The sequence below is a fragment of the Phyllostomus discolor genome, chromosome 7, assembly GCF_004126475.2.
Source record: "Phyllostomus discolor isolate MPI-MPIP mPhyDis1 chromosome 7, mPhyDis1.pri.v3, whole genome shotgun sequence".
Taxonomy (NCBI): domain Eukaryota; kingdom Metazoa; phylum Chordata; class Mammalia; order Chiroptera; family Phyllostomidae; genus Phyllostomus; species Phyllostomus discolor.
In genome coordinates, this window is record NC_040909.2 from 82,444,507 (window position 1) to 82,462,624 (window position 18,118).

An 18,118-nucleotide genomic window follows, 5' to 3' on the forward strand; every position below is an offset into this window, starting at 1 on the left:
TTGGGATCAAAAGACCTGGAAATGACTTTTGGTTATAATGAATATGCTCATTTGGGTAAACTTTTCTTTATTAACTTTTGTATAAGCTTTTATTTTACTGTGAATCATAATAAATTGCAATTTGTGTAGCTCAAACATAGTCCAATAATGGGAATTTTATACATTTATAATTTATATTATCAAAATTCATTCAAAGTTCATAATATGCTATATACATGTTCTAAAGAACCTTAAATTCACACCCATTTATAATTACATTTAAAGCATATACATTATATATTACATATGTGTGTGCACATGTAGTATTTAAAGTTCTTAGACATGTAGACAGCATATCCTGAATACATAAAACAAGTGTTTCTTGTAACTTAAAAAGAAGCTGAGTTAAAGGTTACTTGCAATGTGGAATCTGAAACCATATCAATGAACTTTCATACTTTGTATACCCATGAATGAATGAGAGTTTAAAAGTCAAATGATGCCTAAAAATTATTATGAAAATAGTTTTCAATTTCAGTCCCTCTGAAAGAGGCTAGTTCCCCCAAAAGTCATTGAACTACACTTTGAGAACCCCAACTTAATAAAACATGCTAATAGAGTGGAGCATAAAAGATATGTGTGTGTGTGCATCCTCTACAAGTCCACTTTGAACCAATAGCTAATGGGCAGGAGGAGGCAGCTATCTGGCCACCTGGGAGAAGATCCTTCTTTACAGAAGGAGCAGCCAGTGCAGGTGCTCTGAGGAAAGGAGAGAGGACCCTTACATTATGGTCTTATTCAGATAATTAGATAATCTCCAGAAAAAGATATGTTTATAAATTTCAGTCACTTTGATTTTGATTTAATAAGGGGTTTGACAGAAAAAGGAATATAACTTTCTTTTATAAAAGTGCATTGATTTCTTTCAGCACTTGCTTATTGGAAATTGTGCTGCTATGAACATTGGGGTGCATAGGTTCTTTTGGACTGGTGTTTCAGGATTCTTAGGATATAATCCCAGCAGTGGTATTGCTGGGCCAAAAGGCAGTTCCATTTTTAGTTTTCTGAGGAAATTCCATACTATTTTCCATGGTGGCTGCACCAGTCTGCATTCCCACCCACAGTGCACTAGGGTTCACTTTACTCCAACACTTGTTTGTTGATTTGTTTGTGATGGTCATTCTGACTGGTGTGAAGTGATATCTCACTATAGTTTTAATTTTCATCTCTCTAATGGCTAGTGATGCTGAGCATCTTTTCATATGTCTCTGGACCCTTTGTATGCCCATAAGTAAATGAATGGATCAAAAAACTATGGTACATTTACATGATGGAATACTAAGCAGCAGAAAGAAAGGGGGAACTCCTGCCTTTTGCAACAGCATGGGTGGATCTGGAGAGCATTATGCTAAGTGAAATAAGCCAGGTAGTGAAAGACAAATACCATATGATCTCACCTATAAGTGGAACCTAATCAACAAAACAAACAAGCAAGCAAAATCTAACCAGAGACATTGAAATAAAGAATGAACTGACAGTAACCAGTGGGGAGGTGGGAGCAGGTAATGGGGGGAAGAGGGAAGTGTTTTCATGAACATCTACAAAGGACACATGGGCAAAACCAAAAGGGGGTAGGATCAAAGGTGGAGAGTGGGGATGGCCAGGGATGGGGAGTGGTGGGAGGAAAATGGAGACAACTGCACCTGAACAACAAAAACAAAATATTAAAAAAAAAAGAAAAAAGTGCATTGATTTTACCATATTGCTACTTTACCAATAGCCATTCTGTTTCCGCTTATGGCATCTAAGGAATGTGGATGTCCATGCTTTTTTTCCTACTAACTTCAAGGATTTAAATTTCAGATTATATTCATACCTACTTTTCCAACTCAATAAAATAAAACAGTTAATAAAGATATATTGTAATCAAGTAACTACAATATATGAATTTTTCTTGTGACATGGAAAAAGCATAATTTAGTTAGAATTAACCATACATAAAAGATTTAAATTTGTTTACTGTAGTAAATCATGGCACTATAATGGATAGTTCTCTTAATAAATTCTCAAGTAGACCTTGCATTTTATCATTCAAGTAAGTAGCTGAAAGAATGTGACTTTTATATGTAATTTCATAAAGCATGATTTACAAATATCTTTTATCCCAGAACACGCCTGAGAAAACATTTCTGGAAGCATATTACATCTTGTGTTTATGATCTACCTCAATGTACTTGTTGTTTCATACCTCTCTTTAGAATATTTCTATCAGAACATTTATTGATGTCATTTTGAAAAAAATCTACAAAAATATATATTCAGAATTGTATCAGAACTTGTAAAATTTTAATTCAGAATAACAAATGGAGATGTTATTCAACTTTTCTTCGGTCTACTGCAATACATGGCACCCTCTCCTACTAGGGAAGAGTCCTTAGCTGTCATATGTCTAAGCATTGTTCATTGGTACCATCTCATTTAAACACAGAAGCTATCTGTTCTCAGTAGGTATGAAAGACAGATGATAGTCTACACTGTATCTACCCAAGGGAACTCCTCAGTAACTTGTTACATCCTAGGTTATAAGAATTTGATTAACTGTGTTCCCTGAAAAGTTACCAGTGTTATCCCCTCTTCCAAGTCATCAGTGACAACTGGGAATGTTCTATAGGAAGACTGGGCAAGATGTGTGACCCCTCTTGAAGTGTGAAGATGGCACTCTTAATGGCTTTTGTGTTTAATACGATCTTTCTGGTTTTGCTATTTATGATTAATTTCTAAGTGTTTTCTGAATCATTTCAAAATCCTGCTATATGAGGTTCCATTGAGATACTACCTCCCTTGGGAAGAATCCCTGAATCCTCTTCTATGCTTCTCCAATACTGTTTTTAATATCCAGATAAAATTCTACTGACAGATACTTCTTTCAAAGCAAAACACAACATGGTCCACTCACCCAGAATAAAATTTAAGTCCCTCAACAACACTCTAGACCCACTCAACTTGACTGCCAACTCACCTAATCTTGTACACATTATGCTTACCTGACTTCCTGACTTCTTCCATACTGCCCAATTTTGTAATGCACTTCAACTCACTGACTTGCCTGCTTTTGTTGGTAAATGCAAACACACTACTTAGCCCATGGCTTTGTTGATTCCACTTGGAATTATCTTCTTCAGTCATCACCATGTTGAGAACCCCTTGCCACATTCTCAGGGTATTACATATTAATGAGATTGTTAATGATGACCCTACTTAAAATGGCCTCCCAAATACTATTGCCATTTTTTGTTTAAATTTTTATGGTTATTTTTCAAAATAGATAAATCTAACTAACCTTCTATCACCATGCAGTCTGCACATCATATTTTGGGGGGACCGGAGAGGAGGAATGCTTTAAAATAAATGGTATTCTCTAAATTTTTCAATTTTAGATGATTTTTGGTAATTCATATAATGACAATCTACTTGACCAAATTATAACATGGACTTGAGATAACTTATTTGGAATCAAGGTAATAATATAACCTTATTTTTAAAAAGATTATTAACCAACATGAATAGAAAAAAAACATTTTCATAGATTTATTTAGATTATTTTTAGATATTTGGCTGCATGCTTTGAATAATTTCAGCAACTAGCAGCTTCAGTTTACTTTTTTAGGTTTAGACTGAAAAGAGGAAACCTGTCATTTCATCTTGGCTGTCTTCACCAGGCTTTTTGGAACCAGGGCCCTTCATGATCATGTGAAGCCCAAACAACTTGGAGATTTGTCACCAAATTTTAGCTTTAAAAAAATAAGAGCATATGACATTTCTTATTTACTTCAATAGAGTACTTGAGTAAATAATAAGCACATATCTTGCTCATGGAGAGAGGCAAGAAGGTTAGTTAGAAGATATGCTCAGGAAAATGGTGGTCTAAGAACCTGAGAGAATCTGCCTGCAGGAGGAGTGAAAACCCTCAACCCACAGCAGTCTAAGACCTCATGCCTATTTCTTCTGCTTAAAACATTGGAATATAGTAGTCTGATCACTGATGTGTACCATAGAGACTAACAGTTTTTTAAAGAATATTACTTTATGCTTTATTTAAATATTTTATAGTACATAGTGAACAGGCCAATCTTTTGGAGGATGCGTATTTGTAAGACTTTATTTGACTGCCATATGTATCACACAATTCATCATTTTCATCTCTTGTTTTCTTTCCCTTGAAGTCTGCAGAAATATCCTATAATTCTGCTAATAATTATTATTCATCAAATATAATACAATATCATTCATTACTTTGAATTTGGATACAGGTTCAATTTTTATATGCTTTCCAAGTATTGCATGGATGTATTTATTAAAAAATTTATTCACTGTTTACCTAAATTTTAAATTTAATTGTGCATCTCATATTTTTGTAATATTTGGAACCCCAAGGGAATTTGTTAAATTTTTTCACATCATAGAATAAAAATATTGATAGTTTTGAGTCAATGTATATATATAAGAAAATGCAAATGAGAAAATGGAACCACAAAAAGGGAAAAAATGAATTAAATGGACTGCATCTTTATATAACATCGCAAGTTCATTTATTTTGACATTATATTTATCCATCTTAAGATATAATATGGAGAACCTCTGTGCATCACTGTTTATGTTAGTACTTAAGAGTTTCATCTCTGTGCTTAGCAGGACTGGCTATATAATCAGCAAGCCCTAGCGTAACATGAAAATCCTAGGTTCCGTGTTCAGAACTTTTTAAGAATTTAAAGTTGAGACAACAGAATGCTTACTCAAGTGTGTAGCCCTTGTGAGTGCAGGTACCTGAGCAAATGTACAGGTGATATGCCTGTGAGCTGTGCTGGCAGTGAGACAAATCTACTATACATGAGGTCGATATTACTGTAGATGTTATTGTGGTTGCCATTTCACAGATGAAAAATGGGCAGTTTTGTGAGGTTAAGCAACAAGTCCACATAGAAAGAAGCTTTTTCAGATTTGAATCTAAGTCAACATTTTGGAATATTGTATCCTAGGAAAAAATAAAGCCAAAGTTGAAAGTGGACCTGACTTGGAGAGATACTTGTTCACATGGGATCCAAATATCTGTGGAGATAAAGCAGATCAAATTAATGAATAAAGCAGACTGGGAATCATAACCAATGGATGGGAACTGTGGGAAACTGGAGTTAATGTGTCATGTGCAAACCCATTCAAATCCAGTGATGCAGCAAGTTTGTGAGCTACTTCTAATCATGCATAGGTAGTAGTTTGTAATCCTGTGAGTCTTAGTTTAGATAGTATAAATAAACATATTCATTATTTTTCTTTTTTAAAAAGTCTAACTTTCCTAAATAACAGTCTTCAAAATGAATTTAGGTGAAATAAAAAATTTTCTTCAATTTGATGAAAAGAAAGTGATAGCAGCTGCTCCAATGACGGAGTAGAAAGCATCTGGTTTGGTATACACTGACTGTACAAAGTGTTAAAGGGACTTACTTAAGAAAAAGAAGATCAAAACTATGAACATTAAATGGCAACAATTTCACAACTATCAACAAGTGAATCTAAAAAACAAAACAAAACAAAACTAAGCAAACAACCAGAATCGAAACAGAATCATAGATATGGAGATCATCTGGAGGGTCATCAGCTGGGAGGGGGAAAGGGGAAATAGGGGAAAAAGGTACAGGGATTAAGAATCATAAATGGTAGGTACCAAACAGCCATGGGGATGTTAAAAACAGTATAGGAAATGGAGAAGCCAAAGAACTTATATGCATGACCCATGGACATGAACTAAGTGGGGGGAGATCACTGTAGGGGTGGGCAGTACTGGGTGGATGGTCAAAAGTGGAAAATGGTAACAACTGTAATGGCATAATCAATAACATATTTTTTAAAAAGATTTTTGCCTTTTGATTGTTTTATCAAATGATTTTCATAAGGGATAACTAAGTAGGTACTCAAAATTGCCACATCCCTTTCTTATACTTCAAACATAGAACCTTTCTGACACCCAGAGCTAAGATCTGGAAATGCTAAGCATTAAGCAAAATGGATTAGTCTTCAGAAGAGGAACTTCAGACTGTCAGTGTCCAAGGGGTTAATTAAAAACAGTGTGCCATACTTGCCATTTTCCCTTATATTATCTTTCCCAGAACAGCTGTTTAATGAACTAAACATAAATTATCATACTATAAGTACAATTTTTAATAACAAAAGCTTTGTGGAAGCACTTCTTGTTGAAATAATAAACTCAGAATAATGATTTTGATGAGGGTTACTCAGATGCTACATGCAAAAAACAAAAATGATAGATAGCTATGGGATTTTTTATTTCACTAAGGGTAGTAAAAATAATTTTATAATTTTAAGTGGTTTATTTCAACAGGAATTTGAGTATTCTTTTGTCAGGATCATAGGTGATCTCTATTTGGTAAATAAACATGTAAATAATCTTTCAACCTTCTTTCCCCCTTGTGTTTAACTTGTAATAATTCCTGATTGCTTTCTCAGTTTCCCCCTTTGAAATATATATATGAGGTACCTCATTATGTGTATAATTTATATCTCAAAGGAGAACATTCTTTAAATATTAAATACATATTTATTTTATTGATGCTAATAAATCATTAGTTAAAAACAAGTTTGTTAACTAGATATATATTGATAAGGAGTGTATGTATTTAATTCTCATGTAATCCTGATATGTAGATTTTTAAAAATTGTTTGGGTGTTCTATTAGAATTTTGGAAAATAGGTTAAACTGAATGAAATTTCTAAAATAAATAGTGTTTTTTCTTTTATTTTTAAATTTAAATTATTTTATTGTTGTTCAATTACTGTTGTCCGTATTTTCTCCCCCACCCCTCCCCTGTCTTCTCCAAACCCATCTCCCTCCCTTGCTTCCACCCACCCCTTGTTTTTGTCCATGTGTCCTTTATAGTGGTTCCTGAATACCCTTCTTCCCACTGTGTCCTCCCCACTCCCCTCTGGCTATTGATAGATTGCTCTTAATTTCAATGAATAGTGCTTTTTCTTTAAAAATTGTTTACTTATAGAAGAAATAGATTGAAATCTACTACATAAGTTAACCTTCCTCAAATTCAAATCTTTTCTTCAAAGCCTTGAGCATTTTTACTCTTTTTGTATTGCCCTAGTCATCCCAATTTTGTTACTCTTTTTCCCCTTCTGCTTTGTGGCTAAAAATATTCTTCATTATGCAGATTGGACAATATAGGAGCCTCAAAATGAAGAAGGGAAAGATTAATAATTTGTTCAAGCATTTTCTTTCACTGAGAATTCATAACTAATAAACTTTATATGGAATATCAAAAAAGGGGATGTGAAAAATATTTTTTAAAGACCCACAAAGTAATGAGAAATTATGAAAGTTTTCCCTAATGTTTTATATTGTTTTGCTTCGAGAACTTTCCCTACTTCAGAATAAATTTCATCTGAAATTCTTCAGTTGTACGGATACCCAATTCCAAGGCTGGGATTAATATGATAGGATTCGCTTTCACTGATGATTTATCATGTAGTTACCCAACTTCCATTTTTATATACCACTGGAATTATCATTTCAATGAATTAGCAACAATTTTTACTTAGAAATACTCGCTTTATTGCTCTCTGACACGGAAAATACTCCTTAAAATTTGGTGTATAATTATTTAGTGATTTCAAAGGTGTCTTTGCATATAACTCTTTAGTTTTTTAAAAATAGATTATAGACACATTTTGGATTTTTAGGAAACAATGGAAACTTGATAGTGGCTACAAATCTTCCCTAACGGTGCCCTGTCTTATTATCATGGATAACCACAAAGCCAAATGGTGTCCTGTGTATCAGAGCTGATTATGTTTTTAATGTAATTATAAAACAGGATCAGATTATATTTATACCTTGATCTTTCACTCACTTTATTCTTTGTTATTTTAGCCATAGTAATTTATTTATTTATTTTAGAACATTTTTTACTTTTGTTCAAGTACAGTGTTCTGCCATTTTCCCCTATCCCTCCTCACCATTCCAGTCCTCCCCACTGTCCTCCCTGGTTTCCACACACCCCATGTTATTGTCCATGTGTCCTTTATAATTTTTCCTGAGAACCCTTCAGGCTTTTCTCCTATAATCCCCTTCCTTCTCCCCTTGGGTCACTGTCAGCCTGTTCTCAATTTCAATGTCTTTGGTGATACTTTGCTTGCTTGTTTATTTTGTTGATTAGGTTCCTGTTAAAGGTGAGATCATACGGTATTTATCTTTCGGCGCCTGGCTCATTTCACTTAGCATAATGTTCTCCACTTCCATTCACACTGTCATGAAGACTAGGAGCTCCTTCTTTCTTTCTGATGCATAGAATTCCACTGTGTAAATGTTCCATAGTTTTTTGATCCATTCATTTACTGATGGGCACCTAGGTTGCTTCCAGCACTTGGCTATTGCAAATTGTGCTGCTATGAACATTGGGGTGCATAGGTTCTTTTGGATTGGCATTTCAGGGCTTAGGGTATAGCCCCAGCAGTGAAATTGCTGGGTCAAAAGGCAGATCCATTTTTAGTTTTCTGAGCAAATTCCATACTGTTTTCCATAGTGGTTACACAAGTCTGCAATCCCACCAACAGTGCACTAGGGTTCCCTTTTCTCTACAATCTCTCCAACACTTGTTTGTTGCCTTGTTTATCATGGCCATTCTGACTGGTGTGAAGTGGTATCTCATTCTGGTTTTAATTTGCATCTCTCTGATGACTACAGGTACTAAAGATCTTTTCATGTGTCTCTGGACCTTCTGTATGTCCTCCTTGGAGAAGTGTCTGTTCAAGTTCTTTGCCCACCTTTTAACTGGGTTGTTTGTCTTCTTAGAGTGGAGTTGTATGAGTTATTTATTTATTGTCGAGATCAAATGCTTGTGTGAGGTATCATTGGCAATTATGTTTCCCCATATGTTTGGTTCTCTTTTCATTTTAATGCTATTTTCTTTAGCCATGCAGAAACTTTTATTTTGATTAGACCCATTTGTTCATTCTCTCCCTTATGTCCCTTACTGTAGGGGATATATCAGTGAAAATATTTCTGCATGGAACATCTGAGATTTTCCTGCCTATGTTCTCCTCTAGGACTTTAATGATGTCATGACTTATATTTAAATCTTTTATCCACCTTGAACTTATTTTTGTGTGTGGTGTAAGTTGGTGATTGAATTTCATTTTTTTGCAGGTAGCTGTCCAGCTCTCCCAACACCATTTGTTGAAGAGGCTATATTTTTACTCCATTTTATGCTGCTGCCCCTCTGTCAAATATTAATTGACCATAGAGACTTGGGTTTATTTCTGGGCTCTCTGTTCTGTTCCATTGGTCTCTGTGTCTGTTCTTGTGCCATTTGCAGCCTGCTTTTATTACAGTTGCCTTGTGGTATAGTTTTGATGTCAGGTATTATGATCGCTCCTATTTTGCTCTTCTTTCTCAAAATTGCTGCAGCTATTTGGGGTCATTTATAATTCCATATATAGTTTTGAAGTGTTTGTTCTATATCTGTGATATATGCCATTGGTACTTTAATAAGGATTGTACTAAATCTATAAATCACTTTAGGTAGAATGGCCATTTTGATGATGTTAATTCTTCCCATCTATGAGCACGGTACATGCTTACATTTGGTTGTGTCTTCCTTAATTTCTTTCAGTGTTGTGTAGTTTTCTGAGGACAGGTCTTTTACCTCCTTGGTTAAGTTTATTCCTAGGTATTTTATTTTTGTTGTTGCTATATGAAATGTGATTTTTTCCCTGCTTTCTGGTTCTGCTATTTCATTGTTGGTATACAAAAATGCCTTTGATTTCCGAATATTGACTTTGTTTTCCACTGTTTTGCCAAATTCATTTATTAGGTCAAGTAGTTTTTTTGTTGGACTCTAGGATTTTCTATGTACACTATCATGTCACCTACAAACAATGACAGTTTTGTTGTTACCTCTTTTCCAATTCGGATGTTTTTAATTTCTTCTTCTTGTCTGATTGCTGTGACTAGGACTTCCAATGCTATGCTGAATAGAAATGGTGAAAATGGGAGTCCTTGTCTTGTTCCTGATCTTAGTGGGAAAGATTTTAGTTTTTGCCCATTGAGTATGATTTTGCCTGTAGGTCTGTTGTATATGGCCTTTATTATGTTGAGAAATGCTCCCTCTATTCCCACTTTGCTGAGTGTTTTTATCATAAATGAGTGCTGTACCTTATCAAATGCTTCTTCTGCATATATTGATATGCTCATGTGATTTCTGTTTTTCCTTTTGTTTATGAGGTGTATTATATTTATTGATTTGAGAATATTGTACCATCCTTGCATCCCTGGGATTAATCCCACTTGATCATGGAGTGCAATTTTTTAATATCCTTTTTTTAAAGATTTTATTTATTAATTTTTATAGAGGGAAGGGAGGGAGAAAGAGAGAGAGAGAGAAACATCAATGTGCAGTTGCTGGGGGCTGTGGCCTGCAACCCAGGCATGTGCCCTGACTGGGAATTGAACCTGCAATGCTTTGATTTGCAGCCCGCACTCAATCCACTGAGCTATGCCAGCCAGGGTGGTACAATTTTTTTAATGTATTGCTGGATGTGGTTTGCCAATATTTTGTTCAGGATTTTAGCAGCTATGTTCATCAGTGATGTTGGCCTGAAGTTTTCTTTCTTTGTTGTGTCTTTATCTGGTTTTGGGTTTAGGATGTTGCTGGCTTCATAAAGAGAGTTGGGGAGTCTTTTGTGTTGGATTTTTTTTTTTTTGAATAGTCTGTGAAGGATAGGGGTTAGCTCTTCAAATGCTTTGTAGAATTTTCCTGTGAAACTATCTGGTCCAGGGCTTTTGTGTGTCAGGAGATTTTTTATTACTGCTTCAATTTCATCTGCTGTGATTTGTCTGTTCAGGCTTTCTTCTTCTTCATTGAGTTTTGGAAGATTATATGTTCTAGAAATTTGTCCATTTCACCTAGGTTTTAAAATTTCTTGGCATATAGTTCTTCATAGTAATTTCTTATCATCCTTTGTATTTCTTTGGTATCAGTTGTAATCTCTCCTCTTTCATTTCTGATTGTGTTTACTTGGGTCCTCTCTCTTTTTTCTTGATGAATCTGCTTAAAGGCTTGTCAATTTTGTTTATATTTTCAAAGAACCAGCTCTTGGATTTATTGCTGCTTTGAATTGTGCTTTTAGTCTGATATGTCATTTCATTCTGCTCTGATATTGGTTATTTCCTTCCTTCCACTTGCTCTGGGCTGTCTTTGTTGTTGTTCCTGGAGTTCTTGTAGGTGTAGGGTGAGGTTGTTTGTTTGAAATGTTTCTATTTTTTTTTTAGGTAGGCTGTACCTCTATGAATTTCCCTCTCAGGACTGCCTTTTCTGAGTCCCATAAGTTTTGGGTTATTGTGAGTTCGTTTTCATTTGTTTCCAGAAACTTTTTGATTTCTTCCATAATTTCATTCTTGACCCATTCATTTTTTTAATAGCATGCTATTCAATCTCCATTAGTTTGAGTGTTTTTGAGTTTTTTCCTTGAGGTTGGTTTCTAGTTTCAGTTACTTGTGGTCAGAGGAAATACTGATAAAATTTCAATTTTCTTCAATTTGTTGATGCCTGTTTTGTATCCTATCATGTGGTCTATCTTTGAAGATGTTCCATGTGCATTTGAAAATAATGTGTATTTTGTGCTCTTTGGCATGAAAGGCTTTCTATATATCAATTAAGCCCATTTGATCTAGGGCATTGTTCAATGCCACAGTGTGTTTATTGATATTTTGTTTGGAAGATCTGTCCATTTTTGACAGTGGGGTTTTTAAATCCCCTACTATAACTGTGTTGCTGTCAATACCTTTTTTGAAATCATATAAGATTTTCTGTATGTATTTGGGTGTTCCTATGTTGGGTGCATATATATTTAGAATGTTTACATCTTCTTAATGGATTCTTCTCTTGAGTATTATGAAGTGACTTTCTGAGTCTATTTTTATGGCCCTTTTTTGAAGTCTATTTTGTTTGATATGAGTACTGATACCTGTGTTTTTTTTCCTGTCCACTTGCTTGGAAAATTTGTTTCCATCCCATCACTTTCAGTTTGTGTATGTCTTTTTTCCTGAGGTGGGTCTCTTGTAGGCAGTATATGTGTGGGTCATGGTTTCTTTTCAATTCAGCTATTCTATGTCTTTTGATTGGAGCATTTAATCTGTTTATATTTAAAGTTGTTATTGATAGACACTGATTCATTGCCATTTTATGTACCTGTGCTCCCCTCTCTCTCACTCTTTTCCTTCCTTTTCTTAAAGCAGTCCCTTTAGCTGGTTTGGTGGAGGTGAATTCTTTTAGATTTCATTTGTCTAGGAAGCTCCTTATTTGGCCTTCCATCTTGATTGAGGGCCTTGCTGGGTAAAGTAGCCTTAGTTGCAGGCCTCTGGTTCTCATTACTTGGAATATTTCTTGCCATTCTCTTCTGGCTCAGAGCATTTCCATTCATAACTCAGCTGCTAGCCTCATCAGGGCTCCATTATATGTTACTTCTTCTTTCTCCCTTACTGCCTTTAACATACTCTCTTTCTCTTGTAATCTTGTCATTTTAATTATGATATGTCTTGAAGTGGGCCTCTTGGGTTCCTTTTGATTGGGACTCTCTGTGCTTCCTGGATTTGTGTGACTTTTTCTCTCATCAAATGAGGGAAATTTTCCATCATTACTTTTTCAAAGAGTTTTTCTGTACTTTGGTCTTCTCCTTCTGGTATCCTTATTATATGGATATTGTTCTGTTTCGTGTTGTCTTGCAGCTCCCTTACAACCTCTTCATTCTTTCTGAGTTGCTTTTCCTTTTCTTGATCCTTCTGGGTGTTTTTTTCACCTTTGCCTCCAGCCCGCTCATTCAGTCCTCTGCTTCATCCTGCCTGTTTATAATTCCTTCCAATGTGTTTTTTTATTTCTGAGATTTATTTATCATTCCTTCCTAGCTTTTGATTATAGTTTTTACTTCCTTTTTCATGCTGATGTAGTTCTCACTCAGTTCCTTGTAGTTGTCTGTGAGTTCCTTGAATATCTTTACAACCATTATTTTTTATTATATTTATGATAGTTTGGTTATCTCCATTTCATTTAGCTCTTTTAGTGGGGTTTCTTCCATTGCTTTTGGTTGCATGTTCTTTTTTTGTCTCCCCATTTTAGGTGACTCTTTTTTTGTTTCTGCATTTCCTCATGTTTTAATTTGCTAGCTGTTCTTGTGGGGTGAAATTCTATGTTAGGAATTCTAGGAGGTTCAATGGTGTGGTCTCTTTGATCTCCTTGTCTGGTGATTCTGGGTTTTTCCTTTCTTCTGTTTGTGTGGGCTTTCTTATTGTATTTGGGTTTTTACCTTTTGGTGGTTCCTTTGTTTGTGGTTTCTCTCCTTCAACAGGTATACTGATGTATGCAGCTTCCACCTATTCTTGTATATATGATCAGGGTCAGGGGATAGGCAAAATGGACTAAGACAGTGGGAGAGTATTCTATGAGATTTAAAATACTGGCAAGTAGTGAAGAGATAGGAGATTCTTTCTGTAAGTATAGGGTTAACTGTGATATTTTACCCAACTAGCCACTTTTTATAAAAGGTGAAAGAGAGGTAAGAGTCTTGTTAGAGGTGAGGATGATCATAAACTGAATCCAGAAACAGAGTACTTGTTCAAGGTTAGATGATGAGATATAGTGGGATTAATGGATAGAAATTAGGTGTAGTATGAAAGAGAATAGAGTTAACCACAATAATAATAATGCTCAGGATTGAAGTAAATTGGACTCAGATCAGAAGGGTTGCTGTGTAGTATGTACAATTGTGTGGAACAACAATTATTTACAATAGTACTGGAACAACAATAATATGACAAGAAATATATGATTTGAATAACCAGAACAAGAAGTACCCAATCAAGAGTTGTGTGCTATTGGAACACAGGTGAAGTGAAAGAAGAAAAATTAACATTCAATAAAGAGAGAATAAGGAAAACCAGCCCAACAATGCAATTAAAGAGAGAAATAAAATGATGAATACTGAACAGAAAGAAGAGAAATAGAAAATACTAATAAAATAGAAGTAGTAAAAATAATGAGAAGATAGTAATAATACACATAAACCATAAAATGCCAGTTGTATGGGATAGCAAAGTGAAATTTGTCTTAGTTTCTCAGTTTTGGGGGGTAAGCCTTGTGCTCCCCCTTTTCATCTGTCTCTGGACCCTTTGTAACTCCAGTCTTATTGTCTCACTAGGGGGAAGAAAAAAAAAGAGAAAAAATAAGGAGAGAGGATCCAAAAAGAAAAAAAAAATAAGCCTCCCACTGACTTTAAACTTGTTTGGTGAGTTCTGCTGGTCCTCCTATATGCCACAGGAGGAGGGTGGCTGGGCTTCATCTTTTTCCTTCTTTCACCTTTTCCTTCTTGAGAGGATGGGGACCAGGTCTGGGTCACAATTTCCTGGCCTCTACTGGCCCAGGTCCTCCATGAGCTGCCAGTCTCAAGTCATCCACTCAGTCTCTGGGCGCTCAGCATGAGCCTATCTCAGGCATGAAGCCTGAGGCAAACCAGGTACACAGGGTTCTGCTTAGCTATTCAGTCTCTGGGCACTCAGTGGGAGTCAATCTTGGGCACGGAGCCAGAGACAAGACGGGTGCATGTGGTTCTGATCAGCTATTCAGTCTCCAGGCACTTACCAGCTGAAATCTCCCTCAGGGCATGCCAGTCACTGCTGAGAATTCCTTACAAAGCAGCTGCCTGCTATTCTTAACAAGAACCCGGCTTTTCACATGGCCCAACTTTCTAGCCAGTCTGGAGACTATCCTAGTCAGGGTCAACACAGCCCAATTCTTCCCTTCTCCAAGTGTTGCTGGGCACCTCAGTTTCACTTGTGCCTGTGTCCAGAGTCCTAGTGGATTTGTACTGCCTCTGTGTGTCTTGCATTTCATCTCTATTCCCCCCAGAAACTTCCAGCATCCAGGTCCTTCCTGGTGCTGGCTGCCCTACCTGCTCTGGTAGGGGAGGGAGCTGGTGATCTAACTCTCCTCCCTGTATCCTGAGGCAGACACTGGGCCAGGGACAGCAGCAGCCTTGGTCCCTGCACAGAACCCAGGGACCTTACCATCCCAGTGCAATCTCCTCAACATCTGTTTTTCAATGTCCTCTGTAATTTTTTACCTCCAAACTTCATATAAGCTGGGATTCCACTGGCTGTTCACTCTGTTCCTCAGATGATCAACTGTTCACAGAAAGAACTGGGCTCCACTCCCACCTACCTCACTACCATCTTCTCTTGCCTCACTCACCTTAAAAAGACTTTAAGTAGCACTTACACAACCTAATTTTAATAAAAAAAATAAAAAATAGCAAAAGTTGTCTCTAGATCATTTAATAGGCATGCATGGTGAACTAATTAATTGCACAATACATCATTAGTTTTGGGGATTTTGGTAAAAAATGTTATGCAATGTTTGGTTGATTTATCTATTGATTTCAATAACTTATGTCCTAACAAATGAAGTGGATGGGGGAAATGTGTGAAGAGAACTCCCAGCTCAAGCAATTCATGAAAAGGGATTTATGTTAGGGCAATTGGCTTGCAGTGAATGATGCTTTGAGAAAATATTTCAATAAGACAAAGATTCTCTAAGATGATGAAGATATTTTTTATTTTTGTTTTATTTTCATACATTACTTGGAGTACAATGACAAAATAAAAATTACTATATGCTAACACAATCCAATAAGACCTTACAGGAGTTGGATTACAAATATCCTAGAGCTGAATAGTCCAGTGAATATTTAAAACATAAGAAAAAGAGTCTTAGTTGCAAGGGACATATGCTTAAATTATTGAAATAAGGGAGGGGTGACATTCTATTTTGACAACTTACAAGACAAGCTACTATTTTCAGTTTGATCTACTGATTTATTGTACATAAACTCCACTTGTGGTAAAGGTCATAATTTCTCACCAACAAGAACTTTGCATCCTTCTTAATATTTTGGAGACCTCTACATATGGAACAAATAGCAAAACTTTTAAATAAAGTTTCTGACTAACAAGTTTGAAAAGATTCTATATTTTTAAAATATTTTCATGAGAAATGAGTATATGTGTCAAGAAATACATCTCACAGTGAGAAATGATTTATTAATTAACACTTGATTATGATCCTAGCACTTGCCAATATATCACAGTAGGTGAAAATTAATATAATAAATACAATTCAAACCCTGTCATATATATATATTTGGCTTATATCCTGTTAGCCATTGTACAATCCAACCCAATAAAACTAAGATCATATTACCATTGTGATTCTTTCTTACTTAACCTATTTTTATTTTTCCTATTATGTGGGTTTTAATTTTCATTTCTTTTTAATTTTTATGTGATAGACACTGTATACTGTTATAAACTTAATTTTGTTTTATGTTTAAATCCTTTATGTATAAGTGTTCTGTGAGAACTTAAATTTTAATGTTATAATTTATTCATGAATACATTTGAATATCTTTAAGCAGCTGACTAAATACAATAATTGGTTTATGTTCTTATTCATCCTTCAGTTTACAATTTCGTTTAAATTTTTTTCATAAATGCTAAGACACTGTATACATACTGGAGACAGCAAAGGATTAGATTGTGAAGTCAAATGTACACAAAGCAAAGATCTTACTTAGGATTTGCTTTATTAATAATTATTCAATAGTTGAGAGGCACAGGTAAAGCAAGAAGATGTTCAGATTCTCCAGTGTGATTCCCCAGTCCTTTGTTTGCTCACTTGGTGACTTCAACTCAGTTAACAGATGATGGAATACTATGCAGAAGAAAGAAAGAAGGAGCTCCTACCCTTTCCAACAGCTTGGATGGATCTGGAGAGCATTATGCTAAGTGAAATAAGCCAGGCGATGAAAGACAAATTCCATATGATCTCACCTATAAGTGGAACCCAATCAACAAAACAAACAAGTGATTAAAACTTAAACAGAAACCTTGAATTAAAGAACAAACTGACAATAACCAGAGGGGAGGTAGGAGGAGATACAGGAATGATTGGGGGGAAGGGTTGTCAAGGAAAATGTATAAAGGACTCATGGACAAAACCAAAGTGGGGTAAGATCCAGGGTGGCATGTGGGGATGGCTGGGGAGGTGGGGAGTTATGGAGGGAAAATGGAGACAACTGTACTTAAACAGCAATAAAAAAATGCCTTACTTAGAAAGAAAGAACATTTAAATTAGGAAAGATCTTAATTTTATGCTCTGTTACAGACTGAATGTTCCTCCAAAATTATATGTTGAGGCCTTAACCTTCAGTGTAGTCATATTTGATATTTGGAGATGGGACCTCTAAGGAAATAATTGAGTAATTAAGATTAAATAAAATCATAAGGGTGGAGCCCTTATCCATAAGTATTAGTGTCCTTATAAGATGTTATGAGAAGTGATTCTGGAGAACTCTCTTCCTCTGCCTACACACCAAGGAAAAATTTTGTTAAGACCCAGCAGGACAGTGGCCACTGCAAACTAGGAAGAGGTTTGTCATCAGAAAATCCAAATATTGGCACTTTGATCTCAGGATAAATGCATTTTTGTTGTTTAAGCCCTCAGTCTCTAACATTTTGTTATCGAGTCCTAGAAGATTAATGCATGTTCAAATAGTTATAGTTTTATGTGACATTTTCCAGGGAGCTATGCCCAATAAACTTATAGATTACATGTTTGTTTTCCATATTGATCTTTGAAAACCAAGTGCATTCTGCTAAAAGAATACTGGACAAAAGGAATTTATTGCTAGACAAAAAAACCCCCAAACATTTAGCATACTTACAAGGAGATTAAACTGGATTATGTGCTTTCTTTCTTTTCTAGGAGTACCTCCCAACAGTGCCTCCCCACAGGTACAATATATCAGTGGATTGAAGATCTGTTACTATAACTCTTATTTCACATCACTTTTTAATTTGGTTTAAGATATATCTGTAATATGTTTGTTTTCAGAACCTACAGGAATAATACTTTTTAAAATGGTTATAAATTTTTCCCATTACATGAAAACATTCCATTTTACAGAATGTGTTCCCTATTGATGGACATCTCAAGTATTTGTTTACAGAAACTCT